The sequence below is a fragment of the Manis pentadactyla genome, chromosome 6, assembly GCF_030020395.1.
Source record: "Manis pentadactyla isolate mManPen7 chromosome 6, mManPen7.hap1, whole genome shotgun sequence".
Classification (NCBI taxonomy): Eukaryota; Metazoa; Chordata; class Mammalia; order Pholidota; family Manidae; genus Manis; species Manis pentadactyla.
The window spans coordinates 56,864,539-56,886,925 of NC_080024.1; the positions used below are offsets into that span (position 1 = coordinate 56,864,539).

At 39.5% G+C, this 22,387-nt stretch overlaps 1 protein-coding gene across 11 annotated transcripts in view; it reads left to right on the forward strand.

Moving 5' to 3' along the window:
• Window positions 1-22,387, forward strand: part of ZNF385B (zinc finger protein 385B) — a 427,842-nt gene that overhangs the window by 399,688 nt on the left and 5,767 nt on the right. The gene's annotated exons all lie outside the window — the stretch shown is intronic.

Consider the following 22,387-nt stretch of genomic DNA (forward strand, 5'->3'; position numbering starts at 1 on the left):
AGGTTTACCATTGCAGACATCAACCATAGTATTCTACAGTAATGGTTTGGTGCTCACATTTCTAGAGGCCAGCACTATCTGATAAAACTTTCTGTGGTGATGGCAATGGTCTATAATCCATGTCATTGTCCCACATAAGTGGGTGGGCCACACACAGCCATTCAGCCCTTGAAATGTGGCCTGTAGTACTGAGGAACTGAATATTTAATTTTATTTAATTTTAAGTAGCCACACGTGGCTTCTGAATCGGACAGCACATCTATACACTGCAGTACTCTTGCTCTTTTGAGTATCTGTGACTCCAGAGAAGACATTAGATTCTCTGTGCCTCTCTTCCCTTACATGTGAAGAAGGAATAATGCCCTCCCTACATTACTGCAGTGTTTTATGGATCAAATGAAATCATTTGAAAGAGCTTTACAAAATGTAAAGCATAATAAAATGCCTATTAATGATGTTCTTACAGTTTGGAGGTTTCTGTTGTGCTCTAGGGTCCTCCTGCGGTATAAGTTTCAGCTGTCCCTTCCTGCTGCTAGAAGAGGTGACAGCTGCTCCTGTGGTGGTCTGCCATCATCTTCCACCTAATATAGTATGTTCTGCACCTAATACAGTATGTTCTAGAAAAACAGATCCAAACTTATTAGAATTATGCAAAATAATAAGTTTAACATCAGTATCAGTACTGTAATAATTAATGTGTAACTGAATGATCACTATCTGCCTGATACTAATGTTCTAAACATTTGGTGTATGCTATCTTGTTGCATGATTATAACAATCTCTAATGGATACTAGAAAGTGAGACCTAGAAAGGAGAAATAATGACTCCAAGTTATTCAGATAGAAAATAGTTTCAAGGCCAAAGTCTCACCAGCACAGTCCCTCAAATTCGAAGTTCATGCTTCTTTACTGCACATGCTTTCTAAAGTCTATTTGAGATGCTTTTTCACTAGGTGACACTTCTAGAAGTCTGACAACTAAGAAAGGTGTGTTATTTCTTTTCCCACCCTACTTTGCAACTGGTTTTTTTTTAATCAAGTTTTGAGTGGCTTTGAATAATGATATATTACACAAGGTATGATCCTTGAGTGTCATTTGCTAGCTTTGCAGGTACAGCATAGTAAAAAGATCATCCGCTTGAAGTCAGACAGATTAGCTCCATCTGTCACTGACCATATAACCTTGAACAAATTACATTCACTGACATTCTACTTCCCCATCTATGAAATGGAAGGGCTAATACCTACCTGGGAGTTGTCAGGATTAATGAACTAATAAATGTGCCTGGCTCAGTGCCTATTAAGTAACAGACACTCAATGAATGGTAGCCATGACAAGCAACCATTTGTACAAAGAAATTTCCAGACCCTGTCCTTTTGACTATGCAGTCATTTCATGCCAGGCTGTCATGCAACAGTGACCTGCAGTTACAGTCTTCATGTGCTTATTTTATTATCTCACAGTAATTATTTACGCTTGTGTGTCAGTCCTGGACGTTAAGGTTTGATGACCCTGACTCTGCCAGTCGGACATTTAAAGATACGGAAGGACTTTTTTACTCTTCTTCACATTTTTATGTAATGAAGGAAATATCTCTCTACTTTTTCTCCCACTGGTAAATGTATCTCTTTGGTTATGTCCCCTGCAGCTCCTGGCACTTTATCCTGTATGTGTCCATCACATAGTTAGCATATTTTAAATTGATATCATTAAGAAGTATTTAATGGGGAAGCGCTAGCACTCTCTCTAGAGTGTGGACAGGGCAAGAAAACCCTGGCTAGCTCTTTTTCCTAGTGTTCAGTAAATGGATGCCCCACCTCAGAGGTCAAGAATCTGCTCTATGTGTAACAACAGTATTGAAAGAAGGGACAACCCAAGTCATCTCTGTTTGTTAAGGGAGAAAAGTTGGTTTACTTGTGAAGAAGCAGCCCTGCTTGGAGCCAGACCACTGAGGTAAAAGGGGAGAGGGGCAGGTGAAATCAGAATGAAAAACACCGCTGCCCAACAAGTCCCTGCTGGTGTTTATGTCAATAAATAAGGAGAAGCTTTTCAGCCCATACATTTTATTTCTAACTTCTTGCAAAAAAAAAAACATTCTTAGTGTACAAGTTTTTGGTATTTCTTATGGATTATTAATTACTTAACCTCTAGAAAATATGTGCTTTGTTTTTTTCAAATATGAAATTACATAAATACTCAAATTTCTTGTCACAGTAGAGATTTTTTTATTCCTTGCTTTCAAGTATTTGAAATTCTGTCACATCTCATGATGATTTTTTCCCATTCAACTAGCAAAATGGCTCTATCTGAGTTAAAATAATTTGTCTTCCCTGCACAGTATCTTTGTTCTTAGTTCTTGGTTAATAAATAACTCCTTGTACTCAGTGTGGGAATTAATTAGTGTAGCACATTTTGAATTAAGGGAAAATTATTTATTGTATTCTTTTTAACAAAAAGTTTTCCTAATCCTTTGACTATAACACAAAATGATTAATATTCAGTAGTTTTTTAAGTACTCTGAAAAATCTTTTGCAGATATTCTGTGTATGTTATTTATGGCATTTTATCAAGAGAACCCTTTTGGAAAGCAATGTCACAGAATAAATCAAGAACCATAAAAATCCTCATTCCATTAGACCAGTTAATTCCTCTTGCTATAATTTATACTAAGGAAATAATACTAAAACAAAGCAAGGAAAATAAAACATTATACATGAAGATGCTCATTGCAGCATTATTTGTATAATTGAAAACTGGAAACAAGATAATCAGTACTAGGGAAATTGTTTGAATGAAGTCTTTATACCCAATAAAATATTATGCAGCTTTAAAGTAAGTAAAAGTAGCAATGTTCAAAAATGCATGTAATACATTAAATCAAAAAGTTACAAAATATAGTAAATCCTAAGTTATGGAATGGTTTCTTGGTATGTGTATTTGCATATATTGAGCCCCCACTGAATACCCAACTAGAATTAGCTAACTCGAGCCTTGCCCTCATGAGAGCATATTGGCCAAGAGTGTAGATACTGAACAAGTGATGATAAGCTTGATGAAAAGAAAGGGAAGCTGACCTAGTCTGGGAAGGGAGGCAAGGCTTAGGTGGGAGATTCAAGCTCTCCCTGCCAAGTGGGCAACAAGTTAGCTAGGCAAACAGGGAACCTGGTTTGGAGTGGAGGGAAGGAGGATTCTCATCAGAGGGACAGTCCTCCATAGGACTTGAGATGGGAAACACTGTCCTATTTAAGTGAGTGATGCAATGAAAGGACACTTGGGGACAAGGAAGGGAATTTGGGATGTTGGTAAGAAAGTGGTTGAAATGATGACTGGAGACAGAAATGAAGGTAGAATGAAGTGATCAGCATAAAAACAGAGGTTCTTGACCTCTTTTTGTGCCATGTATTCCTGGGGTTGATGAGTGGAGCCTATTCTCAGAATAATATTTTTAAATCCATAAAATGAAATTCATAGTTTTAAAAAGAAAAACAGTTATGTTGAAATACAGTTGTCAGTTTTTTGTCAGTAAAACAGTCTAATACCAACCACAATTTTGAGCTGATGATGAGCATAAACAGTATTTCAAGTTATGGCAACTGTAATACCTGATGAAAATATCTGATTTCCATCAGTGACAAAGTTACAGATATTCCTAAGACTGCTGTAGTGTGTTGCATTCACTTATAACTGAAGGACATGCTAAATAAATAGTTGGAGATAAAGGAAAATAAAAACATATTTTTTATCATCCAAATTCATGGATCCTGTGAACTCATGGGTTCCTTGGACGTCCACAGACTCCCCCTCCCCAGGTTAAAAACTCCTATTTCGTGTGAGTGGATTGTGCCTTTTTATTCCTCTGTTTCCATTTGTATAACTTACTCTAATGACCTGATGAGTTTTATATATCTTGGCACAGGTAGGATGGGAAAGAAGCTCTTAGTCATTTGTATGACAGTCGGGAGGTTCACAGTCTGCAATACAATGTCTTCCCTCTCTCCTGCTCAGCTCTCATATGGTCACAGTCTTAAGTCCCCATTTCTCAGTATTGCTAAGGGACCTAGTGTGATGAGAAATCTCAGACAAACCCCTTTGGCCTTGAATTAATATCACTTTTTAAAGAGACATTCTATAGCCAACAGACGTTCTCCAGCAACCTATAGGTCTTAAATATAAAGCTGGTTTTGACAACTTGTAATAAAGCTGCAGATTGAATTTAGGCACAAGTGCTAGATTTGAAATGTGAAAGTATGACTGGCTTTTAGCAACATGTTTTTAAAGGACTGGTAGCTTTTTTATGCCTGGGCAGTTCATCTTCTCAGTGTCTGCATGGTCTCCTTAAGGCAGGCAGTAGCCAGTTAGGTTCATCAAGAATGATAGCCCTTATCTGTCTCTCTGGAGCAGCCGAAGGCCACAAGTTTGATTGCTGACAGTGAGTTTTTTGTTTTACTCTATTAAAAATAAGATAACATTTTTTAGAAGAAAGATTGAGACTCCTGAGGACCCCTCAGGCTGCCCTCTTCATTATCAGTGCATGCTTCACCCTGCCTGGAGCGCCCCGGTTAACCCCTAAACCCTGCATGGCGGAAGAAGGTGCAAGGACCAATTCAATTGTTTTCCTTGTACCTTGTGAATCCATTGCTTCTGTAAAGGTCTATTCATTTAGAAGAAAAAAGACCCTGCTCCTCATTCCACCTAGAAAATTAGTTTTTAGTCTTACTCCAGGCTTTTGAATGTTACTGGCCCCCCTCCCTGAGGGCCAGAATTTGAGTGACAAGAGTTACTTATTCTATTTTCCATAATAAAGCTGCCTCAGAAATAACTGTTTCACATTTCTTAGTGACAAATCAGGAAAGGGGCAATTTTTCAACCTGAAGAAGCTGAAATATGATTTCTCTACTGTACAAGTCAAATGGCTGGAAAACTACATAAGACAGGAGAAAGTTGTTCATTAGATTCAGTCTCTAGCAAACAAGCCCTCTTTTGTGTGCACTTAGAAAAGTGACAAGTTCACTAACATCAGTGCCAGCTTTTTGACAAAGTTTGGGCTGCCTGCTTTCAACATGGAGATATTTGGAGATGCCACTTTTTAATCTGAGTGTGAGATTGGCAGTTTCTGCTCCCCAACCAAGTGTCACAAGGGACAACAAGGCATTTGTCATGCAGAACTCAGAGAAGGAGGGCCATGGCTGTCATTTCACTGGACTGCAAAATCACTGCAGGGCCAGAGACTGATTGACATAGGCTTTCAAATGCAAAGAGCAGAGATGTCCTAAATCAGGATTGTAGCCTGGTGGAAGATTGCAGTACAGGACCTGTTTTGAATTTATAAAGTTAGTCACCTGACTTTCATGGGTTCTTAGTTACTTAAAAATAAGCTTTTTTGCTTTTTTAAGGTAAGGACATATAGATCCTGATTCAGTGAAGAGTCACTTTAATTTATAGACAATTTTCCTTGCATCCAGGATTAATCTAAAGGCCAAGATATGAAAAGTAGGCATAAACATAGTTAATTAGGAATTAGCAAGCTTCACAGTGATCAACCATGCTTGAAGAAACAGGGCTTCTGGCATTTAGCCGGAGGCATTTGATGTGAAGGGCCCACCAGCATCAGACTGGCTCAGTGTACAATATTTTTTAGCTCTGGGAATTCAAAAACTAGCTTTAATCTGTGCTTGTCTTTGGTTTCTTGGTGTTTCTGGGCTTCTCATGTAAGTAGAAGAGCCCCTCTCACGTAAGGGCTTCTCAAAGAAGCCCTGCTTTGTTTTCCACCTCTGCAAAATGACATAAGCCATATAGAGAACTCTTCCCATTTTCCAAAGGAGGCACAGCAGTTCACTCTCAAGTGGGGCTTTGGGTCAGACATTTTCCAACAGGAAGTCCTGTGACTAATAAAGCATGTCAGCTAACTAGTAGGTATTGTGAGATAAACCTGTCTATACTATTCTGTGCTGAGTAACCCTTGGGGACACTCAGAATAGATCAAGTCTAAATGAAGCATCTAGTTGGAGGAAGCCTAACTGGTTGACTAAAGATTGCCCAGTGTGCTGGGTCAGTCAGGCCACCTGGCATAGATGTTCTGTGACTTGGGGATGCAGGTTGCTTGTGAGTGGTGTCATCACTAAGACACAAAGCCTGCATAACACCACTCTCAGTGATGGACATCAGTACCTAAAAGGGTGGGGGAAACTAAATAACTCCACAGGTTATAGTACTTGGAATTTTTTAAAGGACATTATTGCATAGATATATCAACAACCATGTAATTGTTGATAACTCAGATGAAGATAGTATGATGTAATTTGTTACTGATTGCTTAAAACATTGCCAACATGAGTCACAAACTTCTTAGGAATCTCCAAACAGAACACCCATAGTTCCCAGGGAAACCTTGCCAGAGACCAGGACATCAGTTTTGTTGCATAGAATACTGGCTATACTTTGGTTTTCACATGTGCTTTAGATTTTCTGGCAGAGGCATGTGCTTATTGCTTATATGTAAGTTGGTGTAGGATTCCTAATAAAGGAGATAATGAAATCCATAGATTTTTTTCATTTTATCAAACATCAAAATATTGAACCTTTCACAAAGGAAAATGTTTCCTGTTATAATTCTGTCCTAGTACAACTCAAGGAGATCCATTCTTAACAGAATTGTTTCAAATGATATTAAATATTTTTTGCTTATATATATCTTTGGCAACAATGATAAAAGTTTTTACATAATCTACAGCTGATATGTATTTATCTGTCCTATCCATATTTCTCTACTTATGATTCAGCTGTTAACAGTGAATTTTTCTAGTATTTTGACTTGTGAGGCTAGAAAGCAGTACATTGAATTAAATGTTCTTTATTTGAAAAATTTATTGCCCATCTATAATTTTCTGTACATTGGGCACAAAAATGAAGTTAAGACATTGTTCCAGGACTCAAGAATCTCTTTATCCTGGTAAACATTTCAAATGTGAAAAAATATGTATAGGTAATGTAAGATCAACATATAATTATTGGAAGAGGATTATAAGAGCATAGAGAAGGAAAGGAAGAGAGAGGTGGGCTCAGATTCTAGAAGATCTGTAAAGAAGTTTCATAGTAGTCCAGAGAGAGAGTAGATGAGGCCCTAATATAAAGCAGTAGCACATAGTAAATGCTGAATAAATGTCTGCTGTATGGAACACAGCTAACAGAAGAGATATTTAGAAGATAGATCAATAAACTTTGGTCATTCAGTAAATATAGAAGATAAGAGAGGGAAGAATTCAAGAGTCATTGCTGACAATTCGGTCCTACTCATAGTAATGTCATTAATTGATTTGGGAACTATGTGGATGGGCCGCTATGTGGATTCATCCATTTGGTACCAGGCATGTTTGAGTTTGAAATAGCCAAGAAACATACAGAAATAGATGACCCACAGACTATCAGGGGGAAAAAGTATTGAACCTGTGAGGAAGATAGAGATTTACCCATTCATGTAGGAATCTAGATAATATTGTGGAGGAAGTCACTGGAGTGAATTAGATCATGTCACCTCCAAGAAGAGAAGAGTGTGGCCTTGAGGAACACCAAAACTTAGGAGCAGGCAGAAGAATAGGAGCTGGTAAAGTGAGCCCAGAATGAGCTGTTGTAGAGGCTGAAAAGAGAACCAGGTAGTGGCAGGATTGTGGACATCAAGGAGGAAAAGCTTTTCAAGAGGGAGCTTGTGCCTAATGCAGAGAATGCTGAAGAGAGATCACTGGCTTTTGCAGAAGGATTAGGATGGGCAGGAAGAGAGGACCTGGAAAGAGCCACTTCAGATGACTACTTCAAGTTCAGCACATAAAGAAGATAAGTGGAAAGCTCCAGGAGTGAACCAAGTCAAGGAGTGACTTTTGGAACATGGAAGTTTCAGCACTGTGTACACAGAAGGAACGGGCCCCTTTGCAAGAAGGTTGTCAGAGCTACAGGGAAGAGAGAAAATATTTAAAAGATTGAAAGTCCAGGTGGAAACACATAGCTTTTCATCAGAGATGTAAAGAAAGTAAATTCAGATGAGGAATTATAATATCTGGGCTAATCTCACCCAGCTTTCCCATTTCTCTAAGAAAGAGGATGTCAGTCACTTGCTAATGAGAGGTTTGCAGTATTAGTAGGGACCTTACAATAAAGAATAAATTGAAGCCGCCTGACTGTGTATATTATTCCCCTTATAGAATCACTGCTCTCCCAGTTTCTCATCTGATTTATTGACCTGTTCCCCAGGTATATAACTTTTCCCTGTTTATGTTCCTAATTGAAGCAAATCGAATTTATAAGGTTACAGAATTTTAAAATAAGTGTATATATTTATTGCATTGCCAAGAAAGCTGTGCTTTCAAAAAAAATCTTTTAAATAATGATTTCAAATCATTACTAAATTTCCCAACATTTGTTTACATGTCACCTTTCAGGAAAACTACTAAGTAAAAGGAGGTAAACTGACTGTTGTATCTGATTTGTATTTGCAATGTTGGTCCTTTCTTCCTGCTTTAGACTGATGCATTCTCTTATACTACAAATTAACACCCATTTCTTCATGCATCCACCAATATAGTGATTCTCCAGCATCTCTACATCGCTTATCATTCTTTGTTTTGCCAAGAACTCCCAGGTACCAAATTGGCTTGTTCCTCTTGCAGCTCATGTGCTGCTTTTTTTTTTCAAAGCGATTAACTGTCTTAATGGAGTTTTACTGTAACCTTTAAAATACCTGTCATTGTTGGATGGTTTCTGCCACTTGTATTGTGTCAGCTGTTTACATAAGGAGGGGACAAAGGACCCAAGCCTTAAGAAGCCTTCTGCGGCTTACCAGCTGGCAAACAGACAGGTCTGAAGTGTTTTTTTGTCTGGTGTGGAGCCCCATGGGCTTTTCAGCTTCATTTCTCACAAGTCTGCACAACTGGTAAGGAGTAGGTACTCTGACACCCATTCATTTCTTATTATTCAGAAAGTGGTGAGATAAAGCAGAAGAGGATGATTTCAGAATTCCTCATCACAGTGAGCTAACTTGGCTTAATAAATGTTAAGCAGTAATATGGCCATATGGCCTTGTTTTATGGAATAATACTGAGAGTTGGACAAGGTGCTTGTGAATAGGAAAGAGTATGACCAGCAGTACTGCATGCTTCTGTTGCCTCATTCTTTTTAGTGCAATATTAAATATAAGAAGGAAATTTTAAGTGTAAAAACTGACAAGTGGTATCCTTCCGTGACCTCGGAAAGCACAAAGTATCTTTCTGTTGAAATTGTAGCCTTGGTTCCCTGAGCACTTTTCTCAAGTTTTGGGGGAACTTTGCTATCTGGAAGGCTTGTCTTGGAAAGACATTAGTAGGTATCAATGAGCAAGGCTCATAGTTCTTCAAAGACTCTTTTTGACAAGTGGTAAGTGACTGCAGTGTAAGCAGAGAAATTTTACATTTTCATTGAAAGCAAAATAGACATATTTAAATGCTATCCAAAATTTTAGTTTTTTAAAATCAAAATGATATAAAAATAATATGTAAGTGAATAATATTGCCCCACCCCCCAAATTAAAAATTAAAATCATTGTTTTAAGGCATGTGGTGTGAGCCAGGATTGTCCAGTTGTGGTAATTTGCTTGTAAAGACTGGTCGACATTTTTTTTTCTGTCCTCAATGACAAATGGCATGGCTTAAGATATACACAGCCCCTGCATATGGAACAGCTCCCATGACCTTGAACTCATTAGCATTAACTATGAGTCATTTGAGCTTAGGCCACAGTATCTTCCACCTGAAGTCCTTGCTTCACATTTACAGCCTTGGTGTTTAAAGCCCAAAGAGAAAATGGCAGTATTTTGCACATGTATGGACTAAGGTACCAATAACTTAAGTCACTTGCTTAAGGTTAACCAGTCAGGGATGGAACCAGTAATAACCATATTTTCCTGCCTGAGGGGCCAGCATCCTAAATACCATTCTCTCTAATCTCAGTAAATGGCACCACCCACTGCTGACCAACTATTCACACCAAAACCATAGTGAGGATCCTTGACTGCTCTTTCTCTATATCCCAAACCTAATCAGTCAGTAGCCTAGTCATTTCTACCTGCAAATATATCCTGAAACTACTGCTCAATTCTCTGCTTATTGGCCCAAGCAACACTCTGTCTCTCATGGGTGGCTACAGTAGTCTCCTAATTGAATGTGTTTCACTTTCACAGTCTGTTCTCCACACATCAGTTAAAAGATCGTATGAAAGCATGACTCAGATCACTTCTCTACCCCACTCAGTAATCACTCTTAGATTACATCTGAATTTCTCTCAGCCTCTACCAGACTGCATGCAATCTGGCCCCTGGTCAGCTCCACCTCACAGCCTGCATTCACCTCCCTTCATTCACATTCTTATTCTTTCTTGTTTCACTTCAAGAGTTTTGCACTTGCTATTCTTTCTTCCTGGAATGTTCTTCTTCTGAGCATTCCTATTATTTCATGCAGGCATCTGTCAAGTAGCACCTCTTCAGATAAGCTTGAACCATGCCCTGCTTTATTTTTCCTCTTAGCACACTTATCACTATGAAACCATGTATATAGTTATAATTATATATAATTTTATAAATTCTTCATGTACAATTTTATGTTTGTTCATAGAAATATATATATAATATAAACATATTTTTATATACTTGTATATATATCTGTATAACATACATACTTTTCTGTCTCCCCCACTAGTAATTAATTCCATTGAGCCAAAGAGGATGTCTTTCTCACCTCTAACTTTAGAGCCTAGAATAGTGTATAGCACATAGTAGGTACTCCATAATTACTTGCTAGATGTGCTGGATGGATAGATGGATGGTTAATTATTTCCTTAGGATATATTCCTAGAGGGAACTTACTTGTGAAATGGTATGAACTTTATATATGTTTCAGAATGTTATACTACTTTACACAATCACCAAGCAGTATATAGAGATGCTCTATCTCCTCTTCCCCTCTCCTATTGTAATTTGTAAATCTTTGCCATTTCTCGGAGGCAGAACATGATACCTCCTAGAAGTTTTAGTTTGTCCAACTTGATAAATCAAGACAGATGTTATCAAAAATCAAAAATGCAAGGAAATTTTTACTTCACATAGGCAATCAGAGACCTTCTTCTGGGTGTCCATTAATTCTGCTGGGAAATTAGCCAGGACCTGAAAACTCAGAGAAAACAATACCTAAGCAAACTTTTGCTCTAAATGTATTTTTAAAAGCTGCTGTCATTTGCTTTCTTAGGTTACATGCAAAGTTGCAACCTTTAAAAAAAACAGTATTAAAAAAGATTTATCTGGTTCTCAGCAAGTTTTCCTATTATGTGCTTGCTTCATGCAGCATCATTTAACTAAGATATATAGATACTACCATCCACTCACCTTTCTTCAACAATGTCAGGCTTTTGAGAAGGTATTATTGAGGTCAAGCATTCTTAGAGCAGTAAGAAGCACGGGCTCAGGATTCAGAAGCCTGTATGTGCACCCAGGCCCTACCATTTATTATTTGAATGACTATGGGCAAGTTACTTAACCTATATAAAGTCTTGGTTGTTTTTTCCTTTTTAAACAATTGTAGTTATCATAAAACAATATTGAGAGAGAAAGAAGCATGCCACCACCTGGGAGATGATCTGTAACACATTCATCTAACTAAGGACTCCTTTTGGGCTATATAAAGAATTCCTATAAAAATGATAAGAAAAAAGGTGAGAATCCAGTTTTTAAAAATGAGTGAAATATTTGACCAAGCACTTCACAAAAGAAGATATACCACACCTCCACCATAACAGCTAAACGCAAAAGGGCTGATAACACCTGATACCATGTGCTGGAAAGGATGTGGGGACATTGCTGTTGTAAATATAAATCAGTACAATCATTTCAGGAAACAGAATCTACTAAAGCTTAAGGTCTAGCAGTTTTACTCCCATGTGTATATATTTAACATAAATATGTATTCATGTCTACTAAGAACATGTATAAGAATGTTAACTATATAGTAGCATTATCCAAAATAGCCAAAAACTGAAAATATTCCAAATATTCGCCACCAGCAAAATAAACAAATTGTGGCAGTCTATAGTGGAATACCATACAGCCATTACAGAAAAACAAACTCTATGTACAAATGGATGAATCTCAGTCATAATGTTAACTTCTATGTACAACATGGATGACTCTCAGCCATAATGTTAAAGCCAGACACAAAAACCATATATAGTATGATTCTGTTTATATAAAGTTCAGAAATAGACAAAACTGATCTAAGTTGATAGAGGTGAGAACAGTGGTTGCCTTTAAGGGAATGGGAGCATCAACTGAGTGGGAGTTCAAGGAATACAACTTGAACTAGAGCTGTGGATACATCTATATACATCAAAACCTTATACTTTATATATTCTACATATCAGATCTTGCATTTACACAAATGTATACATATGTATAAATATCATTAAGCTTTATGTACCTTACAGTATATGTTAGACATCAATAAAAAAGAAATTAAAAGGTATAGATAGGTACAGTGTCTACCTCATTACAATATATGAAAAATAAGTGGGATAATGAATATAAGTTCTTAACATAGTGCTTGATCTATGGTGAGTATTCAGGTAGTGTCAGCTGCTGATTTATGATTATTATTGTTACTTTTACTATCACTGTAAGATATAACTACCTGGAGCAGCTTTTAGGCCAATTTTTTGCCCTGCATAAACGCAGACTTCCCCAAATAGTGATTGAGCCTCTGAATTCAGCTTCTAAGAACTATGCTTCCAATAACTTAACATTACTAGTTATGTATAAAAAGAAACTTGTTGTCATGGTAAAGTTTACTTCTTTTTAAGGGTAAATGTTTTAACTCCCAAAAATGCATTTAGTTCAAGAGTTATGTTCCCTTTCAGAATTAAGGATTTTTAAAAATTACTTTGAAACACAAATCACCATTAATCTTATGAAAAAATATTCAACCTCTTCAATATTAAAAGAAATGAAAATCAAATTAACAATGAGATACTGTATTTCATCTGTCAGATTGGCAGAGATAATGTATAATTAGGCTGATAAAGGTACAGGGAAGCCAGCAATCCTTACAGATCTCTAAGAGTATTAATTTATATAATGATTCTGGGGGCAATTTGGCAATGTGCCTCACAAGCTCAAAAATATACATGTTCTTTGTCCCAGCTATTCCTTTTCAAAGTTTAGGTCCGGAGGAAATTTCAAACAAGCATACAGAGATGTCTCTACACAATGCTATTTGTATAACTGGTTTATTGAATATATGAACTCAGTGGAGTACAAACATGATTGCCTATATTCTCTGTTGAATCTCCCTTTCTCATTTTCGAAAACATTGTCAGATATCAGAAAGTCTGGTCTTATCTGAAACTCTAGGCTCTATCCAACTGAATACTCCCTTCTTCCTGCTCAGGTTAGTCCATGAAAAGGGTCATCATCTGCTCTTTCTTTCTCATCATATCATTTCTGGTTCTTGCCCTTTCCAATTGGTAGCAATAGAAGGGGAATTCGAGAGGGCCAATGTTTTTGTACTTAAGTGACAATCGTTGTTGCCCTCTGAGTGGCAGGTGTCCAGATGTCTCTCTTGAGGACCACATGTAAGGTCTTCATGTGGTTCTTCCAGTCCTTCCTCAACTCCTGTCACCAGAGGTCCACTCCTCAGCCTCTTTATGCCAGGGTCCTGGTGACCAGCCTTCTTATGTTGGGTACTAATAACATGGCTCAAGGCTGGCTGCCTTTCAAGATGCCCTATTCACGAGAAGAAAACTCATTTAACCTTAACATACCAAAATGAGATGGACCCTTTCTTGGTCCAGCCCCGTCTCTCTCCAACCTTCCTTTCTCCTAGGTCACCTGGTATGAGGGGCAGATCACTAAGATCAGAAGGCATCTAACAAGAAGATGAAATGCCAGTGTCCCTTCTTACATGTACTTCCAGCTCTACTCATTTGGCTGGATCCAGATGCAGCCAACCAGGCCAGGAACTCACAACACCCGTGAGCCCTCTAGTCCTCATGTGGTCCAGGGAGATGGGTAGCAGGATAAGTTCAACCACCTCCTATAAAAGCTATAGGTGTGGGTCTGGGAATTCCTTGAGGACATCTTCATCTCTCAAAGATGCTGAGATAGTTGATGTCAAACTGTTTTCAGTTTGGGATCATGTCCTTCGTTCTGAGGCAACAGAAATCCCATTCAGTATCTTTTTAACATTAGTAAAAGTGCAAGCCAGAAATAACCCAAATAGCAGAAGACAATTAGTTGAATAAATCATAGTACATTCATATAAGTAAGTCTCCCCATTTGTTGTTGTAAATCATGATCCAATTCTACATTTACTGACATCAAAAGATGTTCTTGATGAATTGCTAAATGAGAAGTTAGTTACAGTATGTTCATCTATTCACATACACTATTGCATTAAAAATAGTGTGGAGTAATAAATATCAAAATAAAATCATTCTAGGTCAAGGGTCAGCAAACTACTACATATGTGCTACATTTAGCCTGCTGCCTATTTTTTGTAAATAAGAGCTTTACTGGATCACAGCCATGCTTGGTACTACTTTCCTGCTATACTAGCAAAGGTTAGTAGTTGCAACAGAAACAGTACGGCCCACAAAGCTTAATGTATGTACCATCTGGTGCTTTACAGGGTCCGCCAACTCTTATTTTAGATAATGGAATTATGGGTGATTTTTAATTTTTAAAAAATTTTTGTTTGACTTTATTTTCAACATTGAGCATAATTGATTATATAAAATACATAGCTGTTATTAATCCATTGAAATCTGGTTAGAAAAACATATTAATAACATTAAACTTAAAAGTAAACCTTATCAGTAGAATCATAAAACTTCGATTATAACTTCCAAGTTCTACTTCAGAGTATGAGATCTACAATGTAGTTAGAATATTATTTTGATTGCTTTTAAAATTAAGACCTAAATATGGACATGAGTCTTCCAGTTAATCCACAGGATTAATTTCTGAAGACTGCTTGCAAAATTTCTGGTATGTTTTTTTCATTTTCTGTGCTAGCATATGTGTGATCACAAGTCTGATCACATGCCCAGGTATGTGAGCTGCAACGGGAAAGGGCTCGAGAGAGAGAAGGAAAGGTCCAGAGATGACATATGAGACATGAGGGTTTATTGGGATTTACGAACAGGGTGGAAGTCCAGCAGCAGCCAGCCGAACAAGGCTGTGCACTGCTATCATAGACAGGGAAGGAACTGCTTGTATAGGGTGAGGAGACAGACTACATGTGTGCCAGGAATGAGGGTAGAAAAACTACATGCTTTGCAGAAAGGGCTCATTTTTGTGTGACCAGCTCCCCAAAGAACTGAACCTGGGTCAGAGTTGTCTGCCTCTCAATAAGATGTTTCTATATAGATAAGAGAGCTTTGGAAAATATGTGAATCAATGTGGAATCTTCCAAGGAGACAACTTTGAAGAATTAAATTCACTTGGATACATCAATTATGGATATTTGTTACAAAGGGTAATTCTGAGGTAGCTAAGCAAATTCTGCTTCAAAATCCTGTAGGATAAAACCTTAAAAAAAGGTGTTTGAGTAATCAGGAAATAATGAAGACAGTCAGAAGACCTGCTAATTAACATCAGGTGAGGGAATACTTGAACATGGAATTCATATTAACCAGAGGTTCCAGATGACATGCATCTTTATTAAAAGCAACAGAATAAACAAGGCATTAATTAAACTTCCAAATACACAAAATAAGGAGGCTTTAAAAATGCCAGTAAGGAAAGAGAAATAATATAATGGATTCTGAGAAAAAATATCAAGCAATTAAAATGAGAAATAATGAAATTAGGTTTTGAAGCTTATAAATTTACATATCCAGGAAGAATGTCACAATTTAAAGACATTATTGCATCAGTGACTTTCCTGATTTTAGGATCTGTTTTATCATAGCTGGTATCAATTCAGTGGCAGAATCCCCTGAATATGATGGAACCATTTCCACATTTCCAAAGTCAAAATTCATTCCTAATATTATCAAAGATTGAGATGCTGGCCTATCTAGAAGATTAAAACTAAAACATAGTTCATGTAAACATTAAACATACCATATAGCTTAATATTTTTAAAAAGGGAAATGGCTTCCCTTAGTACCTATTTCAGTAGTTTTAAGATATTTTCTGCTTTCTGATTCAACCCACCTTTACAATACTTTCTCCCATTACACCTGTTGCTGTCACCTATGCTCAGCTAGCAGGTGTTAAATAAGCAAGCCCCTAAGCATTTCCTCCTATTTCCACTTACAACCACTGCCCACTCCTTTTCACCCTATCCTATTTTTAATCTAACTCTGACCTTCAAAACCTGGTGAAAATATCACCTTTCTCAAAAATGTCTCTTTCTAACCAGCAGTAATCATTTCCTGCTTTATCCACCCATTCCTCTTACAAGTTCCTGTCATAAATTAGAGATCTCTGAATGACTGTCTCATCTCCCTTGCTAAATGAATACTTTCTTAAAGTCTATACCTACTTTATTTGCTATTCTCTTCACTGTCTAGCACATTGTCAGCAATTAGCATATTGTTAATATGCATTTGTTAATGAATAAGTGACCTCTTTTGAAAAAAAGATATGGACAGGAAATCTCTTTCATTTTTCTTAAAGATATAGAGAAAAAGATATAAATTTGTCCATCTTCTTAACGTAACCTGAATTGGGTGATTGTTGGATAAGATAGATATTTTCATTTAAGGCAAATATGAATATCTTGCCAATGGGTTTCAGCCCTGGGCAAGTTCTCTATGGATTCAATGTGACCAAAGAAATTGACAGCAAAATGTTCTTTGGGGTGAAAGGATTTATTACCCAGCTTGTTCTCCCGGCATCAAGCACTAGCACCTCTGCCTCCACCCAGAGCACTGGGCCGATCACTCTATATAGTGCAGTAACAGCTTATTGCCTAAAGGTGTGGAAGTGGTAGCCTAGCAACAGGCCAGTTACATCATCAGGTGGTTTCAGTTCAGTGAGGATCCTGGCCTTAGGAACCCCAACTTCCCCACACTCCACTCCTCCAGGATTCTCGCCTTACAATCTACATGCTCTCAATCTTCCACTATGGTCCCTGTGCGAGAAAGCTGGAGCACTGTAACCAGATTCCACAACAGCAACAGAGGATAACAACTTAGAGATAATAACAAAAATTAAGATACAACAAGATTTTGATACAGGTAGCAAAAATTATAATAATCCTCAAGCCAGAGGAAGTTCCCAATCCACAAAGATCTTAGGGGCAATAAGATACATGTTTTAATGACACCAACATAGGCAAATCCTATCCATCAGGTAGGATGCATGCAAGAGAGTGGTCCTCAGATAGGACTGTAGCAGGAAGGGGGTCCTGTCCAAGTCTAGTATACGATACTTTTACTCCTTTCCCCATGGGGGTTAATGAAGGGTCTATAGTGCTACTGGAGGTGCATGCACTGGCCACAATGATAAAACAAAACTCCCCGGTAAGATGCTCCTACCTTCTGGTCATTCAGGATATATTACTGTGACCTTTAGGGGCCACTCTGCCATTATTCCAGCAATAACACAGGAGGCCAGCTTCCAGGCCCTGTCCCCAAGGTGCCAGGAGAGCCAGCCATTGTTGGTCCATGTGTCGAAAGGTCCAAGTCCACGTCCACTCAGTGGAGTCTCCAGGGTTCAGTGCAGTTGGTGCTGGAAGCAAGATGTTATTCTGGTGTCCGAACCTCGGCTTCAGTGGTTCTTCCTTGGTTTGTACTTGCAGTTGTATAGTGGAGGCAGCCATATGTGTTAACATGTCTATGGGGCTCAGAGCTCCCTTTCGGGGTCTCTTGTTCAAGTGCTGTAGCACGGTCCATAAGCAGACTGACCGTCCCTGCAGACTACCGGTATCTGACTTTAGTCTGGATTTTAACAGACCATTGTGCCTCTCTATCATGCCTGCTGTGGTAGGATTGTATGGCACATGAAACTTCCATTTGATTCCCAGCTGTCACACCCATTCTTGCAGTCTATGTCCAGTAAAATCAGGTGCCCTGATCATTCTCAATTACCTGTGGTCAGCCATAGGCAGCAAAGAGACACTCCAGGCCTCTTTTGGTCATCTGCTGGTCTTCACAATGGGTAGGAAAAGCAACGAGAAGTCCAGTAGCTGTGTCCACACCAGTCATGGCATGCTGGTATCCTGCTGACACAGGTAGAGGCCCAATATAGTATATCTGCTACCTGACGAGGGGTATAGGCCCCTTAGCTACTGTTCCGTGTTGCTGTGGAACTCAGTTTAAGTCCCTTTTGGAGCACACAACAGACTCCTGCCAGGCTCTAACTTCTTCAAAGGTCAAAGGCAAGCCCCACCAATGGGCTACAGCCCACATTGTCTTTTGCCCCACATGCAACAAATGCTGACATAACCATTGGGCTGCATCAGAGGCAGGCTTTCCTTCTAAACAATATATCTGGTCCAATTTATCTGTTTCATCATTTCCTGGGGATGCCAGTGGCAAATGACCTGTCACATGGTATACTGTAATTATTTTAGTCTGAACACAGGCCCATAAGTATTGCCAAAATTCTTGCCCTCAAAGGGGTCGGTGACCAACCAGCCAGTTGGCATGGTACCAGGTTGGTAACCACAGGGTCAAACCCTGATAGACAGCCCAGCTGTCAGTGCAGACAACTATAGGGGAGGGCTTCTGGCTGATCACAAGCCACACAGCCCACAATTCTGCCCATTGGCTGCTCTTCCCCTCACCATCTTCCATCCATATTGTCTCAGTCTTAGGATAGAAAGCTATGGCCCTTCATTTTGGGGGTTTCCCATGGCTGGAGCTTTCTGTGTACCATGCATCTTTGGGTATAGGGGCTCTTCCCTCCCAATAGGGACTCTCTGCTACTAATGGTTCAAAAGCAAGTTCTTCCTGCTTTTCACTAGTTTATGTCACCAGCCCCAATAAGCGTTGGAGTTCTTCACTTAAGGGGCTACTAGAGAGGGCACTACACTGCTGTAGGTAAGCACCCCACTTAGCCAGTGTGGGTGTTTGTACAAGACCACTTCTTGGCTTTTGAGTCCAGTCTCGTACCCACCCCAAGATGGGATAGATGGTTATTATCTTTATCAGGGCCATTCCAGTGATGGGTTCTGCTATTTTAACATGTGGCCTCTGGTCCCTCAAGGCAGATACTTCGACCTTCCCCTCAGTTAAACCATGTTCCGCAATCATCTTCCTGTGTGGGCTCAAGTGAGGTTGGCTCACTCTCCAGCAGGAAGTCTTGCAAACACATAGGCTGGATTCATGGCTCTGTCTCTGACCTCTGCCTCTTTGGTCTTAATGGCTGGAACTGCTGCTCTGGTTTCAGCTGTTGCCATAGTTCTAGTAAGATCCTATTTGACTTTCCATCTAATTTCCTTCCATCTGCTCCTGCCTATATTAAATCAACCCACAACAGGGTCATCGTAACCTGCGTGGGGCCCTGTAAATTCTTCCTGTGAGTAACAGGTCTTATTTCTTTCTGGGTTCTCATTGCTTCAGCCTCTCCTAAGTCTGCTACTGTATGTGTCACCTCGCTTATGGGCTGCCCTAAGTGAGGGGAAAGAATGGCCACTAGAGACCCAAAGAAGGATGTGGGAACCAAGTGGAGCACAGTATTTCTCATCCCAGTAGTGAAAATCTCTTCATCTGGGCCATAATTCTCTGGACTATAGATGGCATTTCTTATGCCTACCTCTCGTAGCACCTGTTGGAGCTCAGCATACATCTGCCTTATAACAGGAGAGGATGGTAGATCACCTGGATTGGAACACACAGCACAAAGTGCAGCCATAAGCCAATCGAGGAGGGGGTGACACCCTGGGGTCTGATGTGCATTTTGTAATTGCTGCCTCAAGGCAGGCTGCACTGTCAGGGAAGACAGCTGTCCCATCTCTGATCCCGGCAGAACAATTCCATCCACCCCTAAGTCCCACAGACGCAGGAGCCAAGCTGATATTGACTCCGAGGGCTTCTGCCTAAACCGGGAGCCCAAATCCACCAGCTCAGCCTGAGTACAGGGGCAGACCATAGAGTGCTCCACGACCTGGTGAGGGGGCTGCTCCTCTCCTTGGGGAACTTTCAGCTGCTGGGTCTCTATTTTCTTTACTACCACTGGGCATGCTTTCAATACAGGAGGAGTCAAGGCCTCTGGCACCACCCCTTCATCCTTCCCCAGCTCCTCCATTTCTGGGGCTGGTGGCACCTTTCTCTCTCCTCCTCCAAGTGCCTCCTCTGCTAACAACCTTTACCTTTTCTACTGTGCCTCACAGCAATGCCAGCTCAGTCTTCAGCAGCTCTTTTACCTTCATCTCAATGCTTCACAGCTGGTGTTCTCATGTCACCTTCCCCTGTGCTTCCCTCAGGAGTTCATCTTTTTCCTTGATGGCCTTTTCCTCCTACAGAGCACCTGGCAGTGCTGCCGTCTCGTTCTGTAAGGAATCTTACCTCTCCAATGGCACCTTGCTGCTGGCATTCTCCTGCTGCCTCCTCTCACATCAATGCCATTTCCTTCTTCAGGGAATCCACAGAAGTTTGCAGCTCACGTTCTCATGCCGCCATTTCTTGGGTGTTTTTCAGGAGCAGGTCCTTCTCTTCTGTAGGCTTTTTTAATACTGTGTGAAGCAGCCAACCCACAGTCCCCACTGCCTCACAGGCACTCTGTCTCTCAAAAGACATACTTACTATACCAAGGGCCACCCCTACTGCCTCAGGTGTCACCTCCACTTGCCTCCAGCCCTGGGGTGGGGCCCAGTCCTCTAGGAGGCAAGCTAACTCAGATGACATACCCACTGGGGGACAATCCACTGTCTCCCCATTCATAGGGGCAGCCCTCTGAAGCACCCCTCCCATAAGGCAACCTGTCTTTTTCCTAGGTCAACAATGAACCCTGCCAACTTTCACCGATTGTCTTGCCAATGGGTTTCAGCCCCGGGCAAGTTGTCTATGGATTCACTGTGACCAAAGAAATGACAGTAGAACATTTCTTTGGGATGAAAGGGTTTATTACCCGGCTTGTTCTCCCAGCAGTAGGTTGAGCACGAGCGTCTCTGCCTGGCCAGAGCACTGGGCTGAGCTCTCTATACAGTGCAATAATAGCTTATTGACTAAAGGTGTGGAAGTGATAGCCTAACAACAGGCCAGTTACATCATCAGGTGGTTTAAGTTTAGTGAGGATCCTGGCCATAGGAACCCCAACTTCCCCACAATACACTAAAGCTAAACTGTAATTCTAAAACAAAGCAACAGCTTTTTCCTATCTCCAGGTGACTGTTGCATGCCTTTTGTAACATTAATGCCATAGAAGTCCCCTCTTTGTTCTGGAAGATTAATATACTACACAATGAACAGTTAGAAAAAATATGCTCATTAATGCACATACTAATCTGTGGGACATTATTTAATTTTAATGAGCCTTAGTTTCCTCTTCTTTAAGATAGGAATAATCATTTTGCCCTTACATATTTCACAAGTTTGTTGTAAGAGATAATAAGATAATGTAAGTGATAGCACTTCATAAACTGTCTATATAAATGTAAGACTATATGAGGGAAATCAATATAAAGGACTCTAAAACAGTAGTATGAATAAGAGAGAATGAGTGAGTAAATAAAACAGGTCAGATTCTTTAGGTCAAGTTTATATGAAATGTTTTATGAAATGCTTGAAGCAAGGAAAGGTTTTGCTATGCAGTAACTTACATTTCCATCACAAGAAACTGCATAATTCCATAAGGGCAAATATTAAATTACTGAATTATTTCACTACTTTGTGAGTTCTATAATATTGCAAATTCAATCTGAAGGATCCTTATAGATAAGAGAGTTCCAGGCCTGAAATATTCTTCAATCTAATTTTCTTACTATTATCATTTAGGAAGAATGATTTTATTTCCTTCTCTCATACCATGGAGGTCGTCTTAGTAAAAACCTAAAATCTTTTCCATCATACTTCATGGCATCCTGAAGTTTTAATAAACTCGCTGAAAAGATTGTGGAACCCAAGGATAAAAAGGGATCTGAGTGTTCCTTTATTCCAAACACCACCCAGGCTTGGAATTCACCTGTACAATCCCTGCTATGTCTAGTCTTGACCTGGATGGATCAGTGAAGTTAAAGGGATGGAAATTAACTGTTGATCCCTAAATCAATTAAGTAGAAATATGGCCACCCATCATTTTTGATGTGTGTGAAACTTTTGGTGTGCCCCATATGCAGAACAGACACACATTATCATGTTGCTGTTCCCCTAGTTGCTCCTTCACTCACAGTCACCCAGGCCCATGGTACACAGTTCCAAATTAGCTGGGGCA